This window comes from Dendroctonus ponderosae, unplaced genomic scaffold, assembly GCF_020466585.1.
Source record: "Dendroctonus ponderosae isolate FM_Combo_2020 unplaced genomic scaffold, Dpon_F_20191213v2 Dpon_F_20191213_1, whole genome shotgun sequence".
NCBI classification, from domain to species: Eukaryota; Metazoa; Arthropoda; class Insecta; order Coleoptera; family Curculionidae; genus Dendroctonus; species Dendroctonus ponderosae.
In genome coordinates, this window is record NW_026017110.1 from 39,463,994 (window position 1) to 39,477,154 (window position 13,161).

Consider the following 13,161-nt stretch of genomic DNA (forward strand, 5'->3'; position numbering starts at 1 on the left):
GATGTTTCGAATGTACCAGGGAGCGCGTGAAATTCGACGTAGGAGTTTGTTTTGGAATGCTTGGAGCTTCTTGATGTTTGTTTTGCATGTTTGGCTGATGAGAGGTGCCCCGTAACAAACTTGTGCTCTGATCACTTGTTTGTAAATTAGAGTTTTATTTTGTAGTGAGAGTGTGCTTTTGCGATTAAGAAGAGGGTGTAGGTAGGCGACAGTTTGAATTCCTGTTTTAATACTTTTGTTTATGTGTTGAGAGAAGTTTAGCTTAGAGTCTATTATTATGCCAAGATATTTGACTGCCTTTGTGTATTCGATTTGCGTGTTGTTCAGTGTTAGTTTTGGAGTGTTTGTGTTGACTGTTTTTCTAGTTATTAGCATGGCTTTAGTTTTTTCAGAGTTAAAAAAGAGTAAAAAGTGTCGGCCCAGGCTTGGAAAGTGTTTAAGTGTCGTTGTAAGGGTGGGATTATGTAGTAGATGTTTTTATTACTATAATTGAGGCTCGTGTCATCAGCGAAAAGAGCAACTTTGGAATGGGGGCTTTTTGGAACACAGCTGTGTATAGGTTGTAAAGAGTTGGGGAAAGCGGGGCGCCCTGTGGGACACCTGCTTTTATGGATCGGATGGAGAATTTTGTTACGTTCAGAGTTATGAAAAACTTTCTCTAGTGGAGAAAGTTTGTGACAAACTGAACGAAGGTTAGGGGTAGTTTGTGGATGTTTTGGAGTTTCCATACCAAGCCCTCAGCCCAAGCTTCAGTAGGGACCGCGAAACCTGCACTAAAAAACCCAATGCATGAGGGAACTAATCGGTGTCGCCATCTATCGCTCGTGTTGAAATTTATTGAATTACTAATATCGCTATTAAAATATAGGGGTTTATGGCAGCACCCATATCACTACTTAGGGGTATAAAAAATAGATAACAACTTATTCTCAGACCTACTGAACATACATATAAAATTTTATCAAAATTGGTCAAGTCGTTTCGGAGGAGTATGGCAACTAAAACTGTGACACGAGAATTTTATATATATAGATTTTAAATTTGACCTTTTATATTTTTATTTTGATTATTATTTTTATGTGATTATTTATACTTGGACTGAAATATAATTATGGCGCACGTTATTGAAATCGTATAGTTATGGAATTAATATAAATCGCATTAAAAGTATGGACATGTGGGATTTTGAATCAGTTTTTCAAACTTGTGGGGTTTTGCTCAAAACACTGTGCGGACTTGTGGTATTTTGGTTAGATAAGTAACGATATAAAATTTGTTATACTGTTCAGTAAAACTCTGTTTAATTATATTTTATTTACTCATATTTCCTAAACTGAGTACATACAAAATAGAAAGTTAAACTTTACAACAAAAAGGCAAAATTAGTTCTGTATGAGATGTGCAAGACCTCGTCATCTTCTAAGCGATCACATTCATCATTCGCACCCTCTTATTCTTCCTCTAGAATAGTGGGAACATTTTCGCCAGTTGCAATATTTGTGGGCCATAAACATATTTCATATTCTTTTCAGTTTTGGCCATACAGAATACATAATAGTTTATCTACACTATTTGGATCAATTTGGATAATTTTGTTAAGAGGACATCTTAAAGTTGTTTTCCAAATTCCAACCTCTCTTGAGCAAGTGTTGCTTTGTAGAATTGGGCTCAAAACGAAAAAAAATATCGTTGGCTCTCACAGAAACAATAGCACGACACTTTTTTGAAACTTTTCTCAATAAAAATTGTTTTCTTATCACTAATTTTATCTAGTTTTTGCAACAGGTTTGAAGCCCTTTGATATTCCAAGTTTTCCAAGTTTCCGAGCAAAAATAATAGCAATTATTAAAAATCATGCTGATGCAAGTAAGCTATGGAATGCTGAAAACGTTTTAAACCATATTCGCTGCAATGGACTTGTGAGGTTTTGGGTAAATCAGACATGGATGAATATGGTGGTTTTGCTTGGAACACGAATTTTTCCAATGACTTTTTATAGAGATTTGTGGGACTCTTGTGGGAAGTCTTAATACAATGTAAATAATTGATAAGATTAAGGATCAGCCGTTAACTCCAATTTACAAATTTTGAAACTTGTGGGGCTTTGTTTTGCACCGCCTCAATTATTATTAAATTTCTTAATTGACTTGCTGTTTTACTTTACATAGTTTTCCTATCTGTTTCTCTCCGGATTTTTTTTCTTCAAAGCTTGTACCTTGAGTATCACATACCCGAGAGAATTAAAAAATATATCTATCCTCACTTTATTAGTTTTGATTTGCAAAATACAGGTCAACATTTTTAACAGAAAAACTATGTTTTTGTGGGTAGGTACTCTAATAGAGGAACATCTTTCTAGGAAGAACTTTAGTTGCTATAAGAGCAATAAGTAAGCTGTTGGAGTGTTCCCTATGGTTTTCATATTTTGAAGAGACACATGTATGTTTTACAATAAATACCTCAAATTCAGTCAACAATTTGAAAACTTATCTTGTTTTTTTTATTATTATTTACTTTAAATTAGCGTCAATAATATTCAGAAAGCGAAAATATTAAGTGAATTAATTTTCATAAGCTAACATTAGCGTGAAAGTAAAACACTACACATCATAATAGTGTTGAAGTCAACTGTAATTAACAGAAATAGGCTAGCACACACTAGATTTTAGATCATTAATTAAGAATTGACTAGAGGCTCGAATAAAGAATTTATTTTTATCGATTTTTCAGTATGATTCCATAAACTAATCAACTCTAAAATATCCCAACTGCAAATGTTAAAATATCAATTGCGTAAAATGAAAATCAAACCTATTCAAAATAGAGTTGTACTATTGAATAAATAACAGATTAAAAATCATGATAGCCCTTATTTTTCAACATTCTTTGTGTGGAATAAATATTTCTGAAACAAGGCGAATTTAAATGGTGCATGATAAACGAGCTCCGAGACAAATTAAATTATCCTTTAACATATAAAGGACTAATTTCTTGTGGCCGGAAAAGTTTAAAAGCCCAACAACGTCGGACGATGTCAGTAACTAAGCGGAACTTTTTCATCGCTTTTACATCATAACATTTTACAAGTTTTAATCAGAATTCTGCGATATATAAATATGTTAGCGAGCCTGGCATGGTCAATATTGTAATATTTTTACAAATTTATTCACGTAAATTTATTATCCGTGACTGCTCATTGAACAGTTGATATCACTTACTCTATTTAATTTTAAAACTTTCTACATTCGTTAGATACGTCAATGGTAAATTGAACTCGGCTGGTCATAGGGTGTGATAATCATCAGGCAACACATCCAGATTATCCTGTTTAAAATTTATTTACTTTTTCCTGTTGGCACTAAAACTGAAAATATACTCTTGGGTCAACTATCTAAGGAGGTTAAATTGTAAACAATAGGAATTGTGCGTCTGCTTATAGTTACATCCATGTCCATGCAACACTAGCTCTCAGAATTCTCAACAACTTTGTATCTATGGGGTGCCAAATCTTCTCATCTGCGGATTTAACTCAGCAGAAACTGAGTAAACATTTGCGTCCTGTCCTGTCATTATACAACCAGCGCATTGCAGTGTTTAGACTATTGCATGTATGCTACTAGTCATGGTGGATATCAAGTAGGTCCGTTCTTTAAAATCTTATAATTTTTTTTTATAATTCTCCAAAGTGTAATTCCAAAGTGAACTCAAACTCGCCCCAAGTTTGAGATATTGTTTACTTGTAAATTTTCCTTTCTGTCCTAGTGAGGGTAATTGAACACGTTTCAGATATTCCGACATTCTATTTATCAATTGTTTTAATACATTTACATTTCTTCCTGATTAGAACCTCATAAATGAGAGCAACTTCAAAGCAGCTAGTTGTTTACTTTGTATTGCAAATGTTCCCTTATTACTAGAAGACGTTCAATTCTACAAATAATGTTGCCAGAAAGTTCTAAAAATATTAAAATCAATCTCAAGCAAGCAAATTTTTAAAACTTTGTCGTTCTCACATCTTAAAACCTACAGCTAACTTATTACGAATGTGTGGCAATAAACTGAAAACTATTGATTCATTTTTGTAAATATATTGATGAACTCTTGTATTGTAAACTCAAAAACATGTGCAGATTTTCGAATGTTGGAAAGCGAGGAAGCAGGTTTTTATAAAAAAATTTTGAACCGTATCCACTATGGTCCATGTCAAGTATTTCAGCCGTTTGCAGCACTAATTAAACATTTCAATGACTCAAAAAAGACATAAAATGAATAACATAAAACGTGAGTAAATGTAGTTAKCGTAAAAAAAAATKTCTAATGAAACTTGTCCACATTAATAATACTAAGGATTAGGCAAATAATATCCCAATTAAATAACAGCTCCGGTCCTTATTGGAACATATCAAAATCTGTACTTGCTTACAATAACTTTGAAAATAGTTTCATAATGCTGTGAAGTATGTAATACTATATTTATATTTTCAATGCGCTAAAAACTCCATCAAGGGAACGAAATGACTCTGGAAAAGTATTCTTTTATAATTATTTCAGATCTGCTAGGCGCAGAAACAAGTTATATTACCAATTCATGGCATTGTGGAGTCATCCAGTTTTTTTATGTCAGCTCAAGCAAATGTCCAAAATCCTGATCTATTGTGCTAAATACAATCAAGGAAACCACTTAGGTTTAACTCCCAAATCTGAAAAATACTGGAAGTGTATCCTGCTAACTACTAATCCGCACTCCTTATAAAATCTTAAGTAAATAAAACCGATATATTACTGGGCTGTCCTTGTCTATGATACAGAAGGCCGGCACCAACATATACCAACAAATTTTCACTGTTAACGTGAAATAGTAGGGGAGAATGGGACATTCGAGCGGGTTAGTACACGAAGAATTAGTCTAAAGAGGCGTCATATAACATCAATTTTTAGGCCGAATTTCAATGTATAAAAAATGTAATTTGAACACAAATATTCAGCGTTTCCGTAGACTACTTTTTAAGATGTAGCCTTTAACTAAGACGTTAACAAATCCTAGCTTTTTACCTAAACCCTTTTTGGATTATTATTATTGGTATATCAGTACCTTTAATTTTATTGGAATGAGATATTTGAGAACCAATGAGCCTTAATTCAGGCAAATGGCCGTGATTTTTAGGCCATTTTCTAATAAACTTTATTAATTTATATGTCAATTATATAGTCTAATTTGCCAATTATTATGTTTAATAGTAATATTTAAGAAATATGTTTGTTGCAAATACTTGTAGTCCATATTTACCCAACCTACCTCGGCATACGTATGTGTGATGGCATTAGAAGAACGTGATCTGAATCGAAAAATAAGAATCACCGCTCCTTCTCTCTATTCAGGGGATGAAAGGATATTTTCCAACCTTTGGATAGACTTGATCCTGATAACCTGTCTGTCTAGTTTCGTGGAAAACTTTTCATCTCTTGCTATATTTGAGTATTTTTATAGATGAGTTAGGTGCAAGGAAATACACTGCTGGACTGTGATCTTTTATTCAATATTATTATGGTTTGATTCGGATTTATTGTTTACTGTTCAATGTTACTATGTTATTAGCATCCATCTAAATAAACTGTTGTTCCTTATAACTAGGAGACTGATAATGAAACTATAAGCGTGAGCTCATACTTGGGTTAATGTAATGAAATGGTAAAAGTAACTTCTCGATATCTTTCTCGCATATTGGAATCAATATCTAATGTCTTGTTCATACAAAGTGAATCAAAATTGGCCTCCCTTCTCTAGAAGCGTTAGGGGAGTGTTTCGGAGGTATCCAAAAAAAAATATCTTCTGAGACAAAACTCCAAAATGCAACATGCAGGCTGCAAAAATGCGAAATACACAAATTAGCTATTTTATTAGAAATATTTCTTTTCAGGTTTCAGCATTAACATTATCTAAATATATGTTGCGTCAAGCATAAAATCACAAAGGTACGGATAAAATTAATAGGCAAAATAGAAGACGTGTGAGAGAAAAAATCTTGCAAGATTAAACTTTTGAATTGGGTTCTGAGAGAAACGTTATATATTCCCTAATGGGCGGACTCATTACATCAATTTTACTCATATTTGTTCATAATTGTTTACAGTTTTCACTACTTACAAGTTTTATTGGTTCAACTAGTTAGAATACTTGAGCTCTGACATACTCAAATTATTTTCTGCAATTTTATTAGTGTGTGTTTCCGCTATTTAATCTTTAGTTGTCAATAATGCAGTCACGTTTTTTAATAATATTCATTTTTGCAATTATCATATCAAGAGGCAATGTGTTCGAGAAATAGACTCATAATTGTTTTTTGATATTTTTGCTTGGTCTTTAACTATGGTTCAGTTACCCTTTTTAAAGAAATGGCGCCTATTCTAAATCACCATGCATTTGAGTAGCTCTGTGACCTTAAAAATGTCTATTTTGGTTAATAAATTATAATATTGTTGAATATTATAATTTAAAATTAAATTAATGGTTGTCTATATCAGATTAATTAACTAGCATTTACATAAATATTAGTTGTGCCATTGGGTTAGCAAAACGTCAAACGATTTATTAGTACAATAACGTAAAAATGCTGTGTATAGTTGATTTTTTTTAAAATTAATTCGGGTTAGAAAATCGGCAGGAGGTGATGGTGAAGAAAATTTTAATATATAAGCCATAGAACCCGAGGGCTTGTGTCATAGGAGAAGCTCATAGATTTAGATTTAGATTTAGATTTAATTCCCATACATGAAATTATTATTTTTACGATAACTGAATAGAAGGCTCTTGATGTGAGCAAAAAGAAATCAATTCAAATATCAATTAAATTAGCAAGCAAATAATTAGAATGCAATGAATTGGGCAGCTGATGAGATTTACATCAAATATAGGTAAGGGGTATACACCATACTAGATACGAGATTGGTTAAATTGGGGCAAAGTTGCGCAGTCTAGAGCTTACTAAAATGCTTATTAACAGTTTAAAAAAGTTCTGCTACTTCCGGAGATATCCGTAAAAATCGAAATTCGAAGTGTATTTGACGTGGAAATTTAAAATGAATAATAGTGCATCATTGCAGCTTTTCCTCTTCTACAAAATGGCGATGTTGTATTTAAAATGCAACTTATGGATTCTTGACAACCATCATCCATTCAGTTTTTTCTTATGGGCGCCATCTTGGATTTTTACATGCTTGAATTCAGCCTTTTTTCTGATTACGATGATGTATCATTATTTGACATGTGATAAGTTGTTTGGTGAAACTCACAAAAAGCCTGTTTTTGAAAAGACAGTTTGATTTAATTTCACTTAGCGTCACCTACAGTTACAACATTTATGCACTTTTTTTGTCAAAATGCCTTGTTCAAATGAAAAAAAACGAGATGTGATAAAAGTTTTTTACGCTTCACATCGAAATGTGCAAGTTAACAGAAAGACAACAACAAGCCAAAAATTATTTTCTGTTCCTGCATAGACATTTATTCGAGTTAGGTGCATTTTAGGCCTAGAAAACGTGTTTAGAGAACAAATGAGAATGAGCGGAAATTTTACAGACGGTGAGTGAAATGTTAAATTCTCATCAAAAGTAATAAACGGTAATAAATTAAATTCTCCATTAGATTCAAGATAATCCTTCTACTTCAATAAGAGCTGTAGCAGCAGAAATTAGCGTATAGTCTTGTGTGGAGAGTCTTGAAGAAACATAAATATTGTCGGTTTAAAATTCATATCACCCAAGTTTTGCATCCAGAATATACCAAACAGAGGGTAGCATTTTGTAGAAATACCATAACACTGAGCAAAATCCCGATTTTCTTTTCAACGTGATATTCACGGAGGAGTTCAAGTTTAGAAACTCAGGCATATTCAATCCTCACAGTGAACATATCTGGTCTATTGAAAATCCACGCCAACAACACCACAGACGACGACCACAAACATGTTTTGGGCTAAATTTATGGGTTGGATTACTTGGCGATACAATCATTGGCCCATACATTTACGAAGACAGTTTGAACACAGATGGATACTTGCACTTTTTAAAGACTTACCTTACGGATTACACCGATGACAACATTTCTCTCCAACTCTTGGAAAATATTTCGTTCTAACAAGATGGTGCTCCACCACATAATGCTAGAAGAGTGACTGATTATTTGTCTGAAATATTTCCCGGCAGAGTAATTTCCAACAATGAGCACATACGTTGGCCGGCACGATCACCAGATCTTTCCCCTTTAGATTATTGTTTATGGAGAACTATGAAAAACTTCATTTAAAAATCTGTACCCACCGGTATTAATGACCTGCAAAGGAAGAAAATCACAACCTTAAAGACCAAAATTAGAGGAAGAGACATTTCACGATCAGTACAAAATTTAAGATGACACATAGATCTGTGCTCGGAGTGGATGGTGAACCCTTCGAGTGCCTCTTACATTTTTTTTAATCTACTGATTTCTGATAGTTTAGTTTCATGCTATGTAAATTTATAATACACTTTTTCCTTTTTTTATCCTACTCAAACAGATATCGAAACTGTCTAACATCTGCTGATTAAACAAAAGAGTGGGTGTTATTCCAAAAAACTCTTTGCAGAAACAGATTTTCTGTTATTTTCACCAAACAGCAAGAGTTAACCTTAACATGTGATACATGTGAAAAAAATCTGAATTCAAACATGTAAAAGTCGAATATGGCGCCCACAAGAAAAACAAAGCTGTAGGATGTCGCGAATCCATAAGTTGGCTTATAGATACAACATTGCTATGTTGTAGAAGAAAAAAAAGTTGCAATGATGAAGTCTTATTCATTTTAAATTTTCTCGCCAAATAAGCTAACAATTTTTCCGAATTTCGTTTTTTTCCGGATATCTCCCAAAGTAGCAGACTTTTTTACATTTTCAATGAGCATTTTAATATGCTGTGGACTGTGCAACTTTGCCTCAATTTAATCTATCTCGTATCCAGTATGGATACCAAGATCCCCATGGTTGAGCTGCAAAAACGGACACCCTGTATATTTTTTACTAGGAATGTTCTTATGCACTCATAGCTAGATATTGAAACAAACGTGTTCAAAATATTGATATATGGTTTTTGTCTATTGATGATTAAATCAGTCATCCGAGGTTTAGGTAAACCGAACAGGTTGTGCAAACTTCCCGTTCAAATGATCCATACCTACATGTCTGTAGAAGGAAAAATATTGTTCTAAGTTGGACTAACTTTCCTAAAGTATGGTTGCACATTGACTGTTTTACAAGAAATTGAAATTTCTGGGCCAGCCTCTGAGTCCAGCCAATCGCTGTTATCCTGTTAACCTTGCGACTACGACCTAACTAGGATCAACCTTGGAATGTTTGCTTAACTTTTCATATAAATAACAATGGTTTAAAATGTTTGGGTAAACGTAGTAACGGTGATATACGAGTGAAAGTGTCAATTGTAACTCTTGTAAATATCTGCCGACTGGCTAATTTGCGTCTTGATCTACCAATACTACATTTTTCGGAATCTACTTGCTAAAAAGCTATTGTGGCAGTAAGAAAGAATATACAATTTCAAACTTTACTTGGCTCTCGCTAAAGGAGACTGCAAGGTTTTGTAATGGGAACAAGAAGGCAAATTTTGTAGTCGCATTTAAAAATCTTCCAAGCACCTTTAAAACACTATATTTTACTATGATGTCATTTTCCTAGGAGAAATACGAGCTGAAATTTATTTATTTCGATTATTAAAAAGTGCAGACGATCCTGTCACTCCACATGACCATAAAGCTGAAAGCATGTTCCAGGAAAAGCTAAAACTAAGGTAAAACACGTTCTCGGCTACGTGGCGTTGAAAAACGCCATCTTTTCATTCGCGACGCCAGCGGCACCCAAGATGACGCACTGAAAATTGGATGTCACTTGGAGGTGTCACCGATGTTCTGCTGTTTTTACTACCGCAGGCAACGGCCACGCGATGAGATCTAGACAAATCAGCCAGAAACAAATGAGAGCGCGGTTGCTAGATGAAAGGGATTGATGGCGTCGCGAGGTTTGAGGGTAGGTGGAAAATTACAGAGAGAAATTCGTTTCGGTCTCAGCAATTTGTCGGGAATTTCATATCTTATGATAAACCTGATCAAAAATGAAATGTAGAAGGGGACTTAATGAAAAGTTCAATATAACGTTTATTGATTTATTGTCTACGTTTTTCCAAAATGCCACATAAGGGCTTAAAAAATCCTGTATAAAAATACTTTCAATATATTTTTTTTGAACAATAGACGAATGTCTGGGGAGCCATAAAAAAATGTTATGATTCCAAAGTCAATTACTTACATAAAAATTGATAAGTACACTACTTAATGCTTGAAACAGTTGAAAATTCTGCCAGCAAATTACTGTCGCCAGCGGCTTCCAAATGAAAAATATCTTTCCTCCCAGACTTGCCTAAACTTTTGTCTTCATTTCAATTAGAAAATGTTGAAAAACAGTTCAAGCATAACGAAACCATTTGCGAATTAGCTCGGAAGTATGTTCATACGTAAGCCGCTAAAAGGTGTATTCTAGAATTGATTCATGGGATGAGGTGGAACGTAGAACCACCTTCTTGTCTTTCACAACAAACTCTAACAGTTCCCTTGAAAATAGGTTCTAACATTCGCAATAACATCGTTTTGACTCAGAACTACTGGGTAGTGAAATTACCGATCGGCTACTATTATCAATCTATTGGAACCATCTTTTTAATTGTTTCAGCAGAAGTTCTGTATTCTAAAGCAGTTCGACTGTTAGTTGAACTGAACCTAATCCATACATTACTGTAAAGCTATTCAATGCATCATGTCAGTTTAAGGAGATTATTCCATTTTTGGCGATGATTGCGTTGGTGTTTTTTGGAAAATATCACTTCCACTGACTTTTATTGAATGAAACACACTCATGAAGCTTTTTTAAAATACTGAAATCTCGAGCTTTTTATGCCATATTTACAAATAAACTCTTTATTTTCTCTTTAGATTTATTGCAACATTGTCATTCTGTATACCCAAATAAAGCCATTTATTATAAACCATTTATCACATCATGCATACGTAATATAATTTGTACAAATTATCGGTATTTCGGCCGTTTAAAATAGGCGTTTGTAATATAAACATGTTTTTCGATATCTGCATTAATATTTACGGTCGTAAACGCATTAAAATTTAATATAATATAAATATTGAATAAATTAGTATCGCAAAATATGCTACCTTTGTTTGGCCGGATCAAAAATGTGCGAATGGCTGAACAAACAAAATATTTGCGATTGGCTATAATTCTATTTGCGTTGTCCGCACCTCCGTTCGTGGGATTTTGAAAATCATAAAATCGGCCAGCATTATAACATGGCTGAATCCGGAAAAAGCAATAAACAGAACTTTTAATCAATCCTTACACCAATACAGCGGCTATTAAATCTACCTGTCATGTTTTTTTAGTATTATTTCAGCTATGATTTACGAAGGTCACATAAATTAAAATTACATATTGTCCCAAAAAAACATAACGGCTAGCGAGTCCAACAATAAAAATAAATTAATCAGATCATAATCAGCTTTCAAATATATACATCAAGTACATATACAATACAGGTTGTTTGATGGCCGTTTACAGTATAGGTATAACTTCATTATAAAGTGCAAGTCTAATATTGTAAATTTCGATTAACTACATACGTAGGATATCATTTTGTCTCAAATTTTGAATACTTTATATTACAATATACATTTTTATAACTTTGAGACAGCAACACTATATAATATAAGTGGTTCAACACCACAAAAGTTTTCATTTCTTGTTGTTTATTCCATATCTTAAATCGCGTGATACAAATAGTAATGAGAAATACAAACGTCATTAAGGCAAACCTAAAATATCCAGAAGCTTATTTAGGCTGATGAATACCTGTTTCAATGTGCCTAAACCGTTATTACGTATTTAAAATTTGCGTAACTGTTCAAACTTCTCCAACTTGGCACTCCAAACTACTTAATACACATTATTAAACAAGTACTCGAAGACAGACAACTAAAGGTACGAACCAACCATGACTACCCCATCCCCATTTCACCTGAGCAAGGCTTACCTCAGGGTTCATCACTCCCACCCCTGCTTTACAACATATATTGTCATAACATATACAACCACAACAGACAAGACAAAGAAGATATAGATACTAAAACGCTTACTGGCTGCAATACACCGACCACACCACCCCTATCGCACATGACAGAACAACCGGTAGAGCAGTGGACAGATTCCAGACACTTACAGACCTAATAACAGCGTGGTCTACAACTGGAGACTCACACCGAATGCATCCAAAAACCACCTGCTCCTCTCAAACCACGGAAATAAACCATACTCGCCAACCATCACCACGGGCGGCCAAATAACCAAACCCACCGACAATGTGAAATACCTAGGATCTACAATGGACTATAAATTAAAATTCATTAAACACGTACAAAATATCAGAATAGAACTAACTAAGAGAGCAAAACACTGCCGCACTCTTACTTACAAAAACAAGGGTATCAGTACCAAGACAGCAACCATAATATATAAAGTGATCTGCAGACCACTACTGAATTACGCTCATATTTTAATCACCAACGCGACTGATAAAACTAAACGGCATATACAGACAACAGAACAGATAGCACTGAGACTTATAACAAAGATCAGACACTCAGCAAACCCATTACACAACCCACCAAACCGATTACTCTACGAACGCACAAACTTGACAAGGATTACGGAAATACCACTCATCCTACAATCAAGATGGAAACACAAACCTTACAATTGAACCTTCCTGGACCTTCTCTGTTTAACAATGCCGACCAGACAAACGCGTTTCCTCTTCCCTTCCTCAACCCTATTGGAGCATCTCCAAATATAAATTATATACATACTTACTAGTTACATTGAATATATTACTTATTTGCCCATTCAAACATTTGTAATTAACCCAGGGCAGAAAGATCTATACGTCCATAGCCTTTTCTTAAGAAAGAACTATTTTTACTACTACTGTTTGCGTAGGCTGTTCAAAAATATGAGTTTGAAATTGGACATTTTATGTTCAGCATACAATATAAA

At 33.9% G+C, this 13,161-nt stretch overlaps 1 protein-coding gene and 1 long non-coding RNA gene across 3 annotated transcripts in view; one reads left to right on the forward strand and one right to left on the reverse strand.

Annotated features, from left to right (window-relative positions):
* The window catches only part of LOC109532999 (zinc finger protein 1), a 416,629-nt gene that overhangs the window by 126,121 nt on the left and 277,347 nt on the right, over positions 1 to 13,161 (reverse strand). The window lies entirely within an intron of this gene.
* Positions 1 to 13,161, forward strand: part of LOC125502588 — a 78,283-nt gene that overhangs the window by 64,252 nt on the left and 870 nt on the right. The gene's annotated exons all lie outside the window — the stretch shown is intronic.